This window comes from Passer domesticus, chromosome 9 (genome assembly GCF_036417665.1).
Source record: "Passer domesticus isolate bPasDom1 chromosome 9, bPasDom1.hap1, whole genome shotgun sequence".
In the NCBI taxonomy this organism is placed as follows: domain Eukaryota; kingdom Metazoa; phylum Chordata; class Aves; order Passeriformes; family Passeridae; genus Passer; species Passer domesticus.
In genome coordinates, this window is record NC_087482.1 from 46,507,761 (window position 1) to 46,516,819 (window position 9,059).

A 9,059-nucleotide genomic window follows, 5' to 3' on the forward strand; every position below is an offset into this window, starting at 1 on the left:
AGATCAGGAGCAGCGGTGAGGGAGGTCGGGAACAGACAACCGAGCACTCTTTTGTGCACCCATGTCCAGCGGTAACGCTCTTTGGCCACCCCAAACCCGCGCCTTGCCGACCGGCGGGCGCACGCTGCTGCCCCTCCGGAGAGCGAAGCCGCCGCGCCTTGCGCCGCCCGGGGCCGCCAGGACACGAGCGCGGCCCGGCCGCGAGGGCGGGGCGGGCAGCGAGCCCCCCCCCCCCGCAACGTGCGCTGCGGTACTTCCGTCCGAGCCGTGTCCGCTTCCGCCCCGCGCTGCCGCTCTTCTGCCAGCTGACGACAACACGCTTGGCCCCCGACCAAGTAAGCGCATCCCCGCGGGTGGCCGCGGGCCTCGGGGCGTTTCCTGCCCGCCGTGCCCTCGTTCCCCCCGGGGCAGAGGAGTGGGCGAGGACGGGCCTGCCACTGCGCCGGGCGGGGGCCGCTCGGCTCCCCGCCCGCCGCGGCTCTGCCCCGGCCGCTCGCCCGCCTCGTGGCCGTGCCTGCACTCGCTGGGGAGCCGTGGGGCTGGAGCAGGCGGGCGGGGCGCCTGCCCCGGGCGGCCGCGGGCGCGTGGTCCGGCCGGCGCTGCCGGGTCTGCTCGCGCGCTGCCACCGCGGCGGCTCCTCCCGAGCGAGGGGCAGGCCCCGGCCGCGGGTGACGCGTGCAGTGCCGTGGGCTGTTGTATTCTGAACGGTGTCCGGGCGGGGAGTCTGAGCTCTGTGCTGCCATGAGGTGTTTTCTGCCAAATACCAAACCCCTCAAGTTTTTATATATATATTGATAATCTAAATGTATTTATAAATTCATTTTGAAATTAACCCTTAAATTCTACCAGCCAGCTAGTAGAACCAAGCTTCCATCTCTCACATTAGAGAGCTTGGGAACCTTGGTAAAGAGTACAAATAGATGATATAAACTGCTCTAAATTTAAAAAGAAAAAAAGTCTCCTGCTTATCATCGCATGCATCGTTTTGGAATGGGTTTAATACTCCCTACTGAAGGAAAGAAAGCAGCTGTAAGTGTAAAAAAAAATCAATCCAAGGAAATTCACTGTAGATATGGTTCACTGGCCAGCATAATGATAGACCAAGAGATAGAAAAGTGGGAGATTTGGTACGTGAAGTAATTCAAGCCTTCAGGAGTAAGCAGGGAATTAAACAAAGGCTGCTTATGTTTTGCCACCCACAGCACTCAGGAGAAATGAAAAAAGAATGAAGCAGACTACTAAAATTAAGTTCAAGAAAATTATAGCAAAATACCCTGAGTAATGGTCTGAAAAATAACTGCTGATGTTAGCAGCTTTATGAATAGTGATATGATGTAGCAATAACTGCAACCTCCTTTGGCATTTAAAAGTAATATGAATAGTAGCAATAACTCATGCATTAGTTTACATCTGCGGCATGTTTTGTTTGGACTGCCCATGCCTCACATGGGCATGACACTCTAAGCATCATGAAGGTGATCAGTGGCAATGGGAAGGACATTATAAGATAAGAAAAAAGAAGTTTACAGCTCCAGTGGAAGGAGCTGTAAAAGAAGCAAGAAACAAAGATGGGGTAAATGAGACTAAACGTATATATGCTGGTACTGAGACCACGTGACGAGTTTGAAGCCAGGGAAAAAGAAGCATGCCTTAGAACATATCCTAGAAATGGAAGGTATGAGTCCAATATCATGTGAGTGGGATGAGGGCAGTGGAGCATATGAATGACAGCTCCACATTTTTCAGTTTTTCACCTCCAGGGGTGAAAACTTGTAGACTTAGTTGTGAACTGGCTGAGAAGGACAATCCCTGCACCATCAGTTTGAGAAGCTGGATATTTAGGCTGACTTTCCCTCCAGCTCACAGCAAGCCCCCCAAAAATTCCCTCTCTGAAAATCAAAGGAGGGAGCTGTAGTTTGACCTGGTCACTTACTTTGGCCCTGACACCAGGTGTTAGAGCAGAGCTGTGCATTGCTGGATTTTTTTCACATATATTCTCTGCCACATATTAATGTTTTTAGCAACTGTGGCAGATTACTGTATAATTGTTCTGTTGTAAAATTATAGACCTCTAGTAGTAATAGTACCAGCTGAATTAATAATTAGCATAGCTAGAAGGACTGCGCCTTTGAATGAACAGTGATTGTTACGTGCCTTCCTCTGATTCAAGTCCTGAGCCGGCAAAAGTGGATTTGCAGTGTGTAAGTAAGTGCTGGAAGGCTGAATGTGGTTCAGTAGGAGACTGTGGTTACTGCCTTGGTCCTTGCACTCCAGCATCTGCCTCTGGAGGATGAGTGGTCACTATCGACGCAACGGCACAGTCGCTTGATCTCATCCAAACTCTGCGGAAGGAGTTAAGGAGAGAGGACTGGGGAGCCCGAGAGTTTCAGAACACCATCCTTTTTAACCTTTCAGCGGTCTATCTGCATGTGTATGAGTGAGGTGCTTTATACAGGTAATCCTTCACACATGGCTCATTCATTCATACCTCTGAAGTTGACCAGTGCTTGGGAGGTAATACCAGAAAGTCAGCTGATACAGCTCATGGTATAAGTGGCATTCCAAAAGCTTCCGGCTTTTGAATGAAATGAAGAGCATGGGAAACCTGTAACACAGGGCTTCTAATTTCATGTTGGCTTTATACAGTTACCAGGCTTAAGTTTACAATTTGGTGACTGTTTAATATGTGGCATTTGTTATTAGCCTCTCCAGAATATGACAGATGACGAAACTACACGCATTTGGAAATGTACCTTTCAAAAGCCATAAGACAGGTCTTGTTAATTTAATTTTGATTCTCTTGTTTTCTTTGCTTCCTTATGCAGCATCTGTCAGCTGCCAAGTAAAGAAGGTAAAGAAGCCTGTCCACACAAAAGACTTATTAGTCAGTAAAGGTAAGAATACATTAGATGCCAGGTACATCATGTGTATTTGTTTGAAGATTTTGAAGTTTTAAATGCAAATCTCTACTGCATTCCAAGTCTGGTACTTCCTACTTACCTAATTTCTTTCTGCACTATAGAAGACCCTGTGCAGCTGCAGGTCTGTATAATCCCTTATTAGCAAGAATACTATACTTCAGTTTACAACTGGAAGATGTCTCTTAAATATCAAATTTCAGATTTATGTCCTACGTTGTCATCTGGCTTTGGCATTACTTCTTACTATGCATGTTAGCACTATAACCGGGCAGCTGTATTGGACCTTTCTTGAATACGCATGTCATTATTGCAAGATGCCTCTGTGAATGTCAAATATGCAAAATTTTGCAATATGTGCACTGAAATGGGGAGTAAGTCTAGAACCCGTGGATGGCTGAATTCCAAATTACTTGTAACCTCACATTTGTCTTCAGAGTATGTTTTTCTTTCATTGTAGGGATGCTGCCTGGAGCAGAGATGAGGTCAGGAAAGCCAAGACAAAATATGTTGAACAGAAAAGGAAAGAAAATGCAAGCATCACACTCCTCATGCTGTCCTGATAAGGAAGACAGGAAAACTAGAGGCAACTGTCATGGAGAAGGCTGAGATACTCAGCAATTTTTTCTGAGTTGTAATCTCTCTTCCTACTTCTCTGAAGCCCCTCAAAACAGAGACTGGGGGCATACGTAGTAGCCATTGAAAATGAAGATCTGGTTTGGGACCACGTAAGGAACCTGAACATACAGCGTCCCGGGAGGCAGCAGCAGCGTCCTAGGGAAGGGATGAGCCAACTACTACCGCCGGCAACGGAGCAGAGCGCGAGCAGGAGCTGCGGCAGTGTCCCAGGCCACGTCGTCCCCGTGCTGTGGGGTGGCCAGCGGTCCATGACAACAGAGCTAGGGAGGAACTTCAGGCCTTTTGGGGGCTATCTCCCTTTCTTAATGCAGCGGAGCCCCTTTTTGGGGACGCGTGTATGTGGAAATGGCTTTAATAAAGCAACACGCTTCTGTCCAGGGGCTCATTTTGTGCCTTCTTTGTGGGTGAGGAAAAAAGGCTGGGGCATGGGGTGGAGGCTCAGGGGCTCAGGTGTCATTTGGGGCACCCCTTCATCCCTGGGAGAGCCACGATGCAGTGGAGGAGCAGGTGAGTGGGGAATGAGGGGGGGTGTCACGCTGGGTGCCCTCCCCCAGAAGGACCCAAAGCTGCCAGAAGATTCAGAGGGAGGAGTGAGTGTAGAATACCAAAACCTGTCAATTTCAGGGCTATATAGATACAGTTTATAAATGCACCCCTCCCCTGCAACTCAGTCCTTCGCTGCACATCCCAGGAGTGGATTTACTCCATCCTTTGTTCCCAACAGTACCTCTCCAGCACAAATCCCACTTCTAACAGAAACAAACCAGAAACCTAGTACAGCTCCTGGCTCTGAAAGTAATAGTCTTAGTACATCTGGCTACATGACGGTGAGAGCTTCTCACAGGATCTGGGGGAGCACCTGGATGTGAACTTGGATATGTGGAGCATTAGTTAAAGGAGGTGCTGAGGGACAAACCTTGCCAGGCAGCAGCAGCTTAGCAGGTGAGCCAGTGCATGGAGTTGCAGGAGGGAATTCTTCTCCTTTTCACTTTTGATTTCCTCTTGCCAGTCTCCAAAATGCCCCTAGAAAAAAAAAAAGGGAATTATGAGGACAAAAGGAATTTAAGCGGAGGGAAGCAACTCTTCCTCCATTACTGTCTATGTTTGAAATTGGGGGAATGAAGCAAGTAGGACCCTGCATGCCCTTAAAGCCCCAAATGCCGCCTTGGAGCTGATACCCAGACCCTGGGAAAACTACTTCTTTTTCCCATGGAAAATAGCCTCCCTTTGTGGCCACTCACACTGGTCGACAGGGTTAGGGTTTAGGGTTGAGGTTCTTAAGGGCTTGAATTGAGGGGAAAAATTCCCCTTTTTCCATTATATGAGAAACTTAAAGTGAGGAAAACCCCTCTTCTCCCAATATTTTGAGGGACTAAATTAAAGGGTAGAAGCCATTTAATTACCATTGTATCAGTTTAAATGGAGGTTACTGCCCCATTTCCTCATTTCACTTGAAGGAAGCTCTCCCTTTTTCAGCACTTTAAGGGTTAAAATATGCATTTCAGGGTCCTTCACCCCATGCCCCAGTACCAAATACCTTGTATAGGAGCATGTCCGGTACATACATAATGCTAACATCATCTAAGAGTCTGTTATTTTTCTTACTTTTATTTATAATGTAGACAGCCCTAATTAGAGCCCCCAAGGAGACTGAGATCATTCATATAATTACTATTCTTCTGTACCCTACTTAGTCACATGTGCAGTACTACCTATTAGTCCCTAAGGACTAACAAAATAAGTTAACAACAAATTACCCAACTTACCTAGCTGGGCTGCCTAAACACAAAAGCTTTCTTTCTTGCTGATTTTCTGCCCTTTTCCTCCAAGTAGTGGCAAAAAAGAAAGTGCTGTTACTTACCTGAAGAGTTTTCTCCTATATCAAGACCTTTACTCCCCTCAAAATCAAATCAGAGAAGCCAAACAGCTTCAGCCGCTCTGAGAGCTTTTATACCTGGTGGGATTTGCCCCCTCCCCTTTTTCTGGGTCCCATGGGAACGAGAGGCGGGCACCATCAGGGGTATATTAACCCCAGCCTTTGCTAAGGGGCTTCATTCCCTCCCTGGTATTTGCTAGGGTAAGAGCTCTCTTCTCATTTCAGTTAAGAGGTTCTTTCAGCGTATCTCAGGTTGTTTTTAGCAGGTGGTTTTGGGTATCTGAATCAACAGTGGTTTTGAAGATACAGTGAAGAAAACAGCATTGAACACAGGGAGTATTTAAGTTTATGATTTTGGGTTGTATATTTAGGGGTGGTAAGGTGCTTTTATAATTTCTGGGGTTTTTTTGGTTTGGTTTTTTTTTTTTGGTTGGTTGGTTTTTCTTGTTGTTGTTGTTGTTGTTATTGGGGTTTTTTTGTAGGAGGCGTGCCACTTCCAGAAATTCCGGGTTTTGTCAAGTACAAACCTTTTTTCAGCAAATTCATCATGTCGCAAAAGGGAACTGCCCTGTGTCAAAGATGATGTTTGAGATTGAGGCTTCAGATGAGTTGAGGATTGTGACTAGGAGAGGGAGGGTGAGCAGGTACCTGGTTAGGAGTTATTGTGGGGGGTTTAAAGGCAGCAGGGTGAGAAACAGTGTCTATCTGGGGGCCCCCCCCAAGGCTTTTCACAAGTGTATTAGGGGCATTCACGTGTCTTACAGCACACAAGCTCATCCACTGCACTCACAGAAATGCTGTGTAACGTTGGCTCTCTCTAAGGCTCTCTCTAACTCAGGTGCCACTCATAACAGCCACATCCTTGGATGCAGAATGAAGCTGGGGACTCGAGGACCCAGGCACGCTCAGGCAAGGGTAAGTAGCTGACTTGCTGGGATTTGGCCCACATAACACTAAACTCATACACTGTTTTTGTTTTTCTTTATTGTAGCTGACTGAGAGGCTAACAGGCAGTCACGGGGCCCTCTGAGGCAGACACGTTTCAGGTCTAACATGGATTCACATCACCGGTCATCAAAAAGATACGTTGGGGGTCACTGCCTGGAGATGGGATGATAGGAGAATAGTGGGTTGGAAGTTCCTGGGACAGATCTAAAAATTAGCAGAGGGTAAAGGGATGTTCTCTAAGGACTTCTTAGGATAGCTGAAGGGAGAAGCTCTGCTTTTGATTACAGCTGTAGGGTGCGCAGTGCAGAACAGTTCTGGTCTGTGTTGTGTTATCTGGTGTACTGTGTTAGCTAGTGTGTCCTTGGAGTCCCTTGGGTGAGCTCTCTGCCTTTTCCCCTTGAGGCCCTTACCGCAAGCATCAGCCATCATCTCTCAAACCTAGGGCTTATAAGATTATACAATACAGAGAGCATTCTAAACATAGCATTGTCTCACAGACATCTTGATCATTGTGACCAACAGTTCTTATAAGAGGTCACACTGCTCCAGTCTTTTCTTCTGCTCCTTAAAGGAGCCCCCTCCATTCACAGTTGCCTTGGCATCGGTCATCCCTTTTGGCATCCACTCAGTCCCTGCCATTATTAATCTTACCAGAAACATTTTTCTCATCCTTGTGTCACAGTGTTTGTAGCATAACGTGTTGTTGTGTTTAGCATCACCTTGTTTGTCATGTCCCGTGTCACGGGTGTCTGCACGTATTTGTGCCGGAGCTGCTCTGCCCTGCTGCATAGTCTGGTGTAATAGGACAAGTCCTGGGGACTTGAAATTTGTAATGTGGGGAGTAGCTGGATTCTAGATAGGATTTGTAGATGGACACAAGATGCCTGAAGCTGTGAAGTTGTCCTGCAGCCCTTTGACTTTTGTCCTAACTTTCTTTCAGATGCAGGCAGATAAAATCCGTGGCGGAGCACCCCATCCCTGGTGAGGGGGTTCCTCTGAGCAGGTCAGTCACCATTTGTCTCTGCAGGGGAAGTGTAAGTGGTGACTTTTACAGCACTGTGCTTTGTCTTTGTTTTCAGGAAGTAAAGCCAGATATCAGCAGTCAAGGTGAGCGGTGACCAGTGGACAGAAGCAGTTGTTATTGCTGACGTCTCAGTTTCTGGTGCAACTCTAAGCCTTCACTCTTGTTTGTGTGCTTTAGGCAATCCATTCGGAGTATGCCAAGCCCTCCTCTCCAGCTGGCTGATGGACCGGGATTGCTGCTCTTGCGAGCTCTGTGGAAGTATTGCCGGACTCTGTGATGAAGCCCTGAACCTTTCTGTTTAAAGGTGCCATCGGGCTGGCCTTTGGCAGCTGCCGAGGAGTTGCGGTGAGTCGGGGAGTAGGGAGGAGGAGCAAGGGTCTGCTAAGGTTTCAGTAATGCCACATCTCCCTGTCTTCCCTTAAACCAGGCACACTCTGCCATGATGGCATCGGCCTCCAAGCGTTGCTGAAGCTAATGGCATTAGGAGACGGTGAGTAGCGGAAGAGTTGGGTTTTGGGCAATGTGCTGGTAACACCATACACTGATGTTTTGTTTTCTTTAATGTAGCAATGAGACAGCAGCCCAGTGACAGCAGGAACTGCCCAGATGGCGAGGTGGCCTTCTTTTGCACCTGATGCAGATTGGCATCCCCAGATGTCTGAAAGATAAGTCGAGGGCTATGACCCACAGAGGAGAGGAAAGGGGGTTGCTGGGTTGGTATTCACCGGGAGGGGTTTTTGAGTCAGCTTTGGGGATGAGGCTATCCAAGAAATGTCTCCTTAGGCCACATAAAGGGAAAGTGTCACATTTCATGACACCGCTGAGGTGCGCAGAGCAGTGCAGTCCAGGTGTGTATTGTGTCACTTGTCTAACGTGCCTTATGTGTTGTTTATATGTCTCACGTCACACATCTTTTACCTTAGCCCTTTGAGGGGGCCATCAGAAACCCTGGCATCACTCTTAGACTCGCTGACCCCTGCATTCCTTGGTCTGGCACCAATGCCGTAGGACTTCTGACTCGGGAGCTCAGACAGGCATTGAAATTGCATTTCGCTTTAGGTGCATCCAGTCTGATGTCTTTGCAGGTCTTGTTCTGAGCTGTATGTACTGCTGTGCATTGCAAGGATCCATTATGGCAGATTAGGAATTGTAAGAATGTGAGGATAGGTAGAGGATTCTGACAGCAGTGATCTCAGACATCCGTCCTTGTAGTTCTTGGAATAAACCATTGTCTTAGCAGATTCTTCCTCCAGGGTTCTCTGAGTCTCTACAGCTCGCCATCGGTCTCACCCCGGTCATCTAATTTGTGTTCTTGGTCCTTGCAGTAATTCTTCTTGCCAAGAGATGTCTGTCCCTGCTGTGTCCCCATTGTGTGTCATGTCCTGTCCTGTGTCACGGGTGTCTGCACGTATTTGTGCCGGAGCTGCTCTGCTCTGCTGCATAGTATGTTGTGACAGGACAAATCCTGGGGGCTTGAAATTTGTAGTGTGGGGTGCAGTTGGACTCTGGATGGTATTCCTAGGTTGACCCAAGGTGTCTGGAGCTGTGAAGTTGTCCTGCAGCCCTTTGACTTTTGTCCTAACTTTCTTTCAGATGCAGGCTGATGAAATCCGTGGCAGAGCACCCCCTCCCAGGTGAGTAGGTTCCCCTGAGC

General features: G+C 47.9%; 2 long non-coding RNA genes across 2 annotated transcripts; one reads left to right on the forward strand and one right to left on the reverse strand.

Annotated features, from left to right (window-relative positions):
* Window positions 1-341: 341 nt before the first annotated feature.
* LOC135308278 (uncharacterized) lies at window positions 342-5,525 on the reverse strand. Its single transcript, XR_010368799.1, has 3 exons — window positions 5,419-5,525; window positions 4,474-4,580; window positions 342-753 (listed from the first exon to the last, which is right to left on the reverse strand). It is a non-coding gene; the product is annotated as an uncharacterized LOC135308278 (long non-coding RNA).
* Window positions 5,526-5,632: 107 nt separating this feature from the next.
* On the forward strand, window positions 5,633-6,817 carry LOC135307415 (uncharacterized). Its single transcript, XR_010368133.1, has 3 exons — window positions 5,633-5,769; window positions 6,272-6,348; window positions 6,425-6,817. It is a non-coding gene; the product is annotated as an uncharacterized LOC135307415 (long non-coding RNA).
* Window positions 6,818-9,059: the final 2,242 nt, after the last annotated feature.